The sequence below is a fragment of the Cetorhinus maximus genome, chromosome 6, assembly GCF_964194155.1.
Source record: "Cetorhinus maximus chromosome 6, sCetMax3.hap1.1, whole genome shotgun sequence".
Classification (NCBI taxonomy): Eukaryota; Metazoa; Chordata; class Chondrichthyes; order Lamniformes; family Cetorhinidae; genus Cetorhinus; species Cetorhinus maximus.
In genome coordinates, this window is record NC_135884.1 from 123,398,377 (window position 1) to 123,407,402 (window position 9,026).

Below are 9,026 nucleotides of genomic sequence, written 5' to 3' on the forward strand. Positions count from 1 at the left end.
GTTCATCGAATGGAATCCCTTCCTATTGATGAATGCACCCAGCTGACCCGCTGGCGCCTTGATGGCCACATGTGTGCAGTCGATGGCACCCTGGATGCAGGGGAACCCAGCAATCGCTGCAAACCCTTTGGTTTGCTCAGCCTGGCTGGCCTCGTCCATACGGAAATTAATAAATGTCATTACCTGCCTGAACAGAGCTTCTGTCACCAGCTTGACGCACCTATGGACAGCTGTTTGGGACACCCTGCAAAGATCCCCCACTGCAAAGAGCCAGGGGCATAGAAGTTGGGGGCCACTGTGGCCTTCAGAGCCACTGGCATGGGGTGTCCACCAACACAGTTGGAGCTGATCTCAGGCCCAATTATCTGACAAATGGAGGTCACGGTCTCCCTTGAGAGGCGGAGCCTCCTTTGGTATTGCACCATTGGACATATTGAGGTAGCTGCATTGCCACCTGGCAGCAGGATAGCGGCATCTTCTGCGGCGCCTTCCGCCTCAGACTACCTGCTGGCCCTGCCCCCCTAGTGCCTGCGCCTCTCTTCCCACAGGACTCTCCCCTGGAAGCTGCATTGGGACACCTGGCCTCCTTTCCCTTCTGCCCTTCTCTCCCTCCTCAGAGGAGTTGCCTCCAGTGGAGACCACGATCCCCATTATCAGGGTAACGGAAGGCTGCCCGCCTGCCCGTTTTGCCTGTGCGATGAGTGTGAAATTGCACAGGCAACATAAAATCGGGTTCAATTGGGCTTTTAATGGCTTTAAGTGGCCATTATTGATGGCTGGCATGGCTCCAACACCAGCACATGCCCGCCAACCTGAAGATTGCGTGCTCTAAAGAAGAGTCATACAGATTCGAAACGTTAACTCTGCTTTTCTCTCCACAGATGCTGTCAGACCTGCTGAGTTTTTCCAGCATTTTCTGTTTTTAATTCAAAAGCAAGGAAGTTATGTTAAACCTATATAAAACATTGGTTCGGCCTCAGCTGGAGTACTGAGTTAGAGTTATAACGTTCTGGGCACCATACTTTAGGAAGGTATTAGAGAGTGTGCAGAAAAGATTAATGAGAATGATTCCAGGTATGAGGTACTTCAGTTACAAACAGTCGCTGGGTCATAGAGATCTTCAATATTGCTGAGAAGAGAGACATGTTGCTGAAGCTTTTAGTTTTGCACTCATTGGGACAAATGCAAGAATACCAAATTTCAAAGGATCACACCAAAATATACAAGAGAAAAGGGTGCTGATTGGTTGACAAGCTGTCTCTAATTGGCTGAAGCATTGCCATTAAGAAAGTAATGGGTAACTATAGGCTCCCCAATCTCCCAAGTAATTCAAAAAGGCAGAAATCTTGAATATATTCCTCTAGTTTGCAAAGAACGGGTCCCTGTGTATGAATGTATGTCGTTTCTAGCTAGCGTAAATAAACCGCGTTTCAAGCTCTACCGATTATCTTAAATTCATTGTTAGTATAACTGTATAACTCATTCAGAATTGTTCAGCGAGTGCTGCCCAATCAGGGATTCACATCTTGCAGCAGACATCTTGTTTTGGGTTTTGCAAGCAAGTTGAGTATGGTCTCTCCCCTGCCTCTTATGAACAACCAAAGGAACATGCAGTTTGATTCGATCAGTCAATTGTTGTGACATACAACCTACATACCTGGCATCGTGCTGCCACTGAAATTCATGCAGGACATTGCTCAATGTGTGGTGGGCAGATCACCTTTTTGGACCGATGCAGCATCCTGTTAGTAAAAAATACCACTCACGTCGCCACTACATAGCAGCAGCGAGAAACGGCTTGCTTAACCCGTTGTTCAAATTTTTGAGATTCTTTACCTTTCCAAGGTAATTTGAGGTAGACCAGGCCCTTTTCAGGTCCAAAAGTGGTGGCCTTTGGCCCATTTGTAAGCTTGTGCAATACACAGCGAACAAGGATCTGAACAGGATAACCATTGTCCTGGAGGAGACTTTTGATGTGCTCTATTTCTGTGTCAATAGGGCTAAGGCCCTATTTACAAGATTGCTCGTAAGGCCAATGTTATAGCTGGCGGGGCTATACGAATCCCAACGTGTATATTGATCACTTTTGAATATCTTTTATTTCAGGATTTTGGCCATGAGGATGTGTGATGGTCAATTGTCAGGGGCTGGAAAGGAGGTGAATTGTCAAACAGTGATGATCAGGGGAGGTTTTCAGGGAACACGAGTCTGATTAGCTGTTCATGGACAGTCGTCTCAGTGACGGTGTCTTGGATAACTCCTCCCTTCCTCCTCCTCTTCCTCTTCCCAATGTACTCACTGAAGACTTTGTGGCAAAGACTGCATCCCCACAAGAGCCAGGTTATGCACAATGCACAAATCCAGCGAGTATTGTAGGGCTCCCCTCAAGCGATCCAGGTAACAGAACAGCTTTAGAACACTGATGATTTGCTCCATCACATTCCTGGTCACAGCATTGCTCTCATTGTGCAGCGCTGTCCATATGTAGTCAGGTTGTGGAGGGGAATCATGAGCCACTTGTAGAGAGGGTACCCTCGTCACCACACAGCCGCCATTTAATTTGTCATGGGGTTTTTAATTCTTTCATGGGAGGTTGACATCGCTAGCTAGGCCAGTCTTTATTATTCTTCCCTAATTGCCCTTGAGAGGTGAGCCACCTTCTTGAACTGCTGCAGTCCATGTGGTACAGGTGCACCCACAGTGCTGTTAGGAAGGGAGTTCTCAGATTTTGATCCACCGACAGCGAAGAAATGGGGGGGATGGTTCCAAGTCAAGTGGTGTGTGGCTTGGAGGGGAACTTGCAGGGGGTGGTGTTCCCATGCGCCTGCTGCCCTTGTCCTTCTAGGTGGGAGAGGTTGTGGGTTTGGAAGGTGCCATTGAAGAAGTCTTGGTGAGTTGCTGCAGTGCATCTTGTATATAGTACACACTGCTACCACTGTGTGCTGGTGGTGGATTTGATGGATGGGGTACCGAAAGCAGACTGCTTTATCCTTGATAGTGGTAGTGGTGGTGGTGGTGGCTCGAGTATGGCACTAACAGCTGACTGGCGCATGATAAAAGCACCGTGACAGCAGACATTCACCAATATGATGCTCTGGGCATGGTCGCACACGAACTGCCCATTAAGGATACAGAACTTTTTGTGGTTCCTGTGCATCTTCCTGTTGCGATGTGGAACCCACTAAGCCGCCTGCATGCAGTTGATTGCACTCTGCACCATTAGTAATCCTGCCACCCTGGCAAACCACATGCCCACTCCCCCTAATTCTCTCTGCTTAAAAAGTAGGTGCGCCCAATCCAGGGCTCTGTCATCTCCCTGATGCAACCATACACAGCAAAGAGGTGGCACAGTTGAGTGAACCCCTACTTGGTGAATTGTAGCCACCTCAGACATTCTTTCTGGCTGAGTTGGAAGTAGGAGAAGTGCTCTCTGAAAACCCAAGGTGAGCACAGCTTCCATTGAGAGCCCCCACTATCCCCCACAGCTCCCCCTGGGCAGAGCTTCCCCCCTCTGCTGCCTGTGCTCTATCTCCATGTCATGCTGCAGACGCAAGAGGAATGTAACTATAGTCCCCATGAGCGATAGCATCCTTTCTGCCCAGGGCCCTTCAAACTCCACCAAGCTCCTTGGAAAAATCCAACACCGCTCCCCCCTGACTGCAACAATTTGTGAGAGCTCCAATAACACAGTACACTGCACTTCCCCTAACTCTGCACCAGCAGAAAAAAACGTCAAAAGCACCTCACTTGAATGTCCCAGGCTGATGCCTTGACTAATGGGGGGTGGGGTTTTGGGGTGGGGCGGAGGGGTGGTGGGGCTGGTGGTCAGGGGGTGTGGCCTTTCTCATGCAACTGAATGCAATTCAGTTGAGAGTATTTAAGACGGGGCATTAACAGGACCTGCAGGGTGCAAAATGGCATTTTGAGCACTAAATCTATATCAGACACTAAATGATGTCATAATCCGCCCACTCTGCATTCTTTCAATACACAACACGCCTGCATTACCATCCTTCCAAGCATAGCCGTCCAGACGGGCCATTCCAGAAGTGGCCAGAAGTGAATTGACCGCCACCTCTGGGCAGTACAGAGCCCAGTTTATTGGTCACAATATCTTACCACTGAAGCTTTGTTACTGCCATCATTCTAACAGAGGGGCGGAATTTTCACAGAATTGCACTAAGCGCGGTGGAGAGCGGGTAAGATGGAGTCCTACCCACCGACGAAAATGGCTGGATTTCACACCATATCGTCCCGAGCCCGCCTCATTATTTATTCACTCCAACGAAACACACTGTTTCCATGGCGACTGGGCTCTTATTCGCCTGCCCGATTTTCAGCAGGAGCAACAGCAAAATGTCCAGATGCGGTAAAACCGGAGGCAAAGGGTGCGCCAAGGCCAAAACTTGCTCCTCCAGAGACGGTCTCCAGTTCCCCGTCGGCCGTATCCACCGGCTGTTGCGCAAGGGTCACTATGCCGAGCGTGTTGGGGCAGGAGCCCCCGTCCACTTGGCCACCATCCTTGAGTACCTGATGGCTGAGATCCTCGAGCTAGCCAGCAATGCAGCCCGGGACAACAAGAAGACCCGCATCTTCCCCCGCTACGTGCAGCTCACCATCTGCAATGACTAGGAGCTCAACAAGGTGCTGGGAGGTGTCACCATAGCCCAGGGTGGGGTCCTGCCCAAAATCCGGGCTGTGCTGCTGCCCAAGAAAACCGGGCACGCAGGCAAGGATTATGCCTGAAGGGGCAAGATCGGAAAAAGGTCACCCCACTGTTGCATCATGCCAGCCGCCGTCTTTAAAAGGCAGCCGCCAGCAAAGCGCTCATCACCACCAGCTCACCACCGCTGCCCGGGAGACATGGCCAGCAAAGGAAAAAAGGCTGCCGCCGCCCCACTTAAACGACGGGTCCCTCGAGCGACTGCTGGATGCCGTGGAGGCCCACCGGGATGTGCTCTGCCTCCACTGTGGCACATGATGGGTAGCAATGTCACCAACCCGGCTTGGGAGGCTGTGGCAGCGATGGACAACGCTAAAGCCCTGCAGAGGAGGACAGCCACCCGGTGCCGCAAAAGGATGAATGATCTCCTCCGGTCCGCCAGGGTAAGTCACTCTTTTCATCACTCCCAACTCACACTCACAAACCCATCACACATCCACAGGGCTTTCACTCACTGCCAGTGCAAGGGACATCACCATTCACTCTTTCACACACACCGTCATTGTCCTCATCCTGCCCATGGGACCACTCACCACCCACACAGGCCAGGCATACTTATCATCTTTATCATCTGGCCTGGCAGGAGTCCTGATACTTTCTCCCCATCTCTATCCATGCAGGACAAACTGGCACACAATAGGAGAGGAAGGTCGCAGACAGGTGGAGGGATGCCGGAGATCAAAATTCTGACAGAATTCAAAAACAGAGCCATCCAGCTGGCCGGCGAGGATCTGGACCATTCCTGTGCTGACCGTGAGGTCGGTGCTGCTCTACCAGGTGAGGATCCAGCAGTGCTACATCCATCAGATAACCATGCCGTGAGTGATGTGTTCACTTTCACAGGCCACTGCCAAGCACTAATTATCCCCCCTTGCTTTCACAGGCACATCTGCCAAAAGCCGACAAAGTCGATGACCCAGGGCCTCCAATCAAACCCCAAAGAGGAATCTGAAGGCACCCTTCCTGAAGTCCCGTCACATTGCTCACCCACATCCTCCGCCAGCATAGAGACACACACCTCAGTGGGACCTAGATTTAGAGTAGCATCAGGATCACAATCTGGTGAGCACATTGCACTGTCTGATCCACAGCAGGCGGAGGCAGAGACTTCCAAGACCCCCCGGCACTCAGAGGATTGCTGGAGGCCAGAACGTTGTTGAGTGCGAGTCAGATGATGAGCCTCTGGACACGGTCATGTCACAGTTGCTGGAGCTGCAAAGGCAAGCTCGGGAACATCAGGAAGGGATGTCCACTGCACTCCCTAGATTGCAAGACACCATGGTCAGTCTGTCCATCTTCAGGCTGAGATGGTAGCGCTGGCATTGCAATGCACTGAGGTCAACACTGGTAGAATGGCAGCCGCCTTGGAGACCTTGGTCCAGGACGTCACTGCTGCACTGCTGCATGGGCATAACTCCATCACTGATGCCATAGTTGGCCTTCAACAGTGAGTACGCAAGAGGGGCGCTGGGCAGCTCGATCTCACTCCAGCTGCCCCTTCTGCTCATGGAGTCAACCAAGGGACCTCAGCCATCCATAGAGAGGAGGATCAGCAGGTGCACACACCAGGGCCATCCATCCAGGTGACTCTGAGAGTGTCCGACCCATCCAAATCCCCTCTTCCTGTGACCCCAGCAGCTCCAGCTTCACAGGCCAAGGAGGGTTCCACTGCCACACAGCAGGACCCCGAAAGCAGGTCAGGGCCGACCAAGTATCAGCCCTTCAGAGGACGGTCGTCAAAGTCATCACAGACAGGGCGTTGCAGTCAGCAGGCTGCCTCCACTTCTGCTGTGGATGCCCGGGGAGCACCAAGGTGTAGTGACAGGGTTAGGAAAGTTAGGTATAAGCAGTTGCACAGTCTGGGCACAGGTGTTGATCACTTGTACATACTGTTCACTATTGTCAATAAACTCCTAAGAATGTCACCCTGCCTGTGGCTCCTTGTTCTGCTCAGCAGTGTTCTTGTCACTCAGATATGAAACAAGATAAAGGCAGGTGTCTCAGTCCAGGGCCTCTTTCCTGTGCTCTGTGCAACCTTCAGATCACAGTGGTGGTCCAGCCTCACACTCCCTGGAAACATTACTGATGCCTGCACCTCGGCGGTGCTGGTCATTGCTGCCAGAATGTAGTGGGCAGGCGCCACAGAGTTCCGTCATTCTCTCTGTGTGCTGTCAGATCTATGGAGTGTCCTCACTGCATGTTGTCATCGTCCTCTTGCGATTGAGAGACTATTAGGGCCTCCACTACATCTCCATGACAGGAGCATTCTCACAGAGGGTATTGGCACTGCCATAAGCAAGACTGGAGTCAAACGTTCACAACCGCGATGTGAGGATCTATGGGGGCACCTCACTGCATGTCATCATCATCCTCCACAAATCTGGCAGCTATGAGGGCCTCCCAAGCATGCCTGCCTCATCTAGCCAGTGCAAGAGCCTCATCCCCATCATCGTCACCACCAAGGACACACTCACCCTCACCCCTGTCGGCATCCTCCTCATCCAAGGAAACGTGAGGCTCCTCAATCTCCTTCTCAGCCAGCTTCTCACCCCATTGCAGCACCAGGTTGTAAAGGGTGCAGTAGATGACGACAATGCGTGACACCCTCTGCAGACTGTATTGCAGGGCTCCACCAAACCGGTCCAGGCACCGGAACTGCATCTTCAGCATCCCAATGGTCTGCTCCACCAAATTGCGAGCTGCTGTGTGAGCCTCATTATAGTGTCGCTCTGTTGTAGTCCAAGGCTGCTGCACAGATGTCATCATCCACGGCCTCAGCGTACAGCGCTTGTTCCCGAGGAGCCTTCCCTGCAACCTCTGTGGGCCCTGGAAGACTGCAAGGGTCTGCGAGTGACTCAGGATGTAGGCGTTGTACACACTCCCTGGAAAGCATGCACACCTGCAGGATGTGTTTCTGGTGGTCGCGTACCAGCTGCACGTTCAGTGAATGGAAACCCTTGCGATTGATGAAGTCCACCGAGTGTAGTGACGGAGACCTGAGCACCACATGAGTACAGTCAAACGCACCCTGCACCTGTGGGAACCCCGAGATCAGGGCGAATCCAATGGCCCTTGCATCCTGGCTGTCCCAGTCCCGGGCAAAATGCACAAAGTTGTGTGCCATGGAGAAGATGGCATCCGTGACCCCATGGATGCATTTGCGGGTGGCGGATTGTGATATCCCACAGAGGTCACCTGTGGAGCCCTGAAAGGAGCCACTGGCATTGAAATTGAGCGCCGCGGTCACTTTCACAGCCACTGACAGTAGATGCCCTCCATGTACCCTTGGTGTCAAGTCCTGCAGTAAGTGGAAGATGTGAGCCACCAGGTCCCTAAACATGAGCAGTCGTCAGCGACACTGGTTCTCAGTCATCTTCAGGAATGACAGGCGATGTCTATAGACCCTGGGTGTCACTAGGCACCAACCAGCTACAGCTCACTGTTGCTCCTGGGCAGTCTGTGCGGGAGCTCCTGCTGCCCCTTCTTCATGAGGTTGCTGCTCCTGCCTTTGCACAGCCAGGAGCCTCAGTCGCTCTCTCCTCAGTCATTTACCATCTCTGTCGGCCATCAGGCATACAGCTAGGTCACCAGGATCCATGATCCTGATGTGGTCCTCCTGCAGCATAAAAGAGAGAGAGACATGGTTAAAAGCAAAATACTGCGGATGCTGGAAATCTGAAACAAAAACAGAAAATGCTGGAAAAACTCAGCAGGTCTGACAGCATCTGTGGAGAGAGGAAAAAACAAAGTTAACGTTTCGAATCCTTATGACCCTTCTTCAGAACTGAAGAGAAGTGGAAATGTGATGAAATTTATACTGTTTAAGTGGGGTGGGGCAGGTGGAGCTGGATAGAAGACCAGCGATAGATAGGGACAAAGGAGGGATTGACAAAGATGTCATGAACAAGAGGACAAAGGGATTGTTAATAGTTAGCGCTAAAAAAAGGTGCTAATAGTGGCATAAAGGTAAGAAAGCAAAATGTGATTAAAGCAGAACAAGGATAGCATTGTGTGAAAGAACAACATGGAACAAGTGACTGATGGCCCTATAGGGGATGGGATGGGGGTGCGAGGGTGGTGGTGGGTGGAAAATAAAGGATAGAAAATGGGAAAAAAGGGGATAAAACTACGGATAAATGAATAAAAATAAAACAAGTGGGTGAAAAATGAATGTAGAAGAAAAGGGGTGAGAACAAGGGGTGAGGATGGAGGAGAGAGTTCATGGTCTGAAGTTATTGAACTCAATGTTAAGTCTGGAGGGCTGTAAAGTGCCTAATCAGAAGATGAGATGCTGTTCCTCCAG

At 51.3% G+C, this 9,026-nt stretch overlaps 1 pseudogene; it reads left to right on the forward strand.

Moving 5' to 3' along the window:
• Positions 1 to 4,356: 4,356 nt before the first annotated feature.
• Positions 4,357 to 4,746, forward strand: LOC144682310 (histone H2A-like; annotated as a pseudogene).
• The last annotated feature ends 4,280 nt before the right edge of the window (positions 4,747 to 9,026 follow it).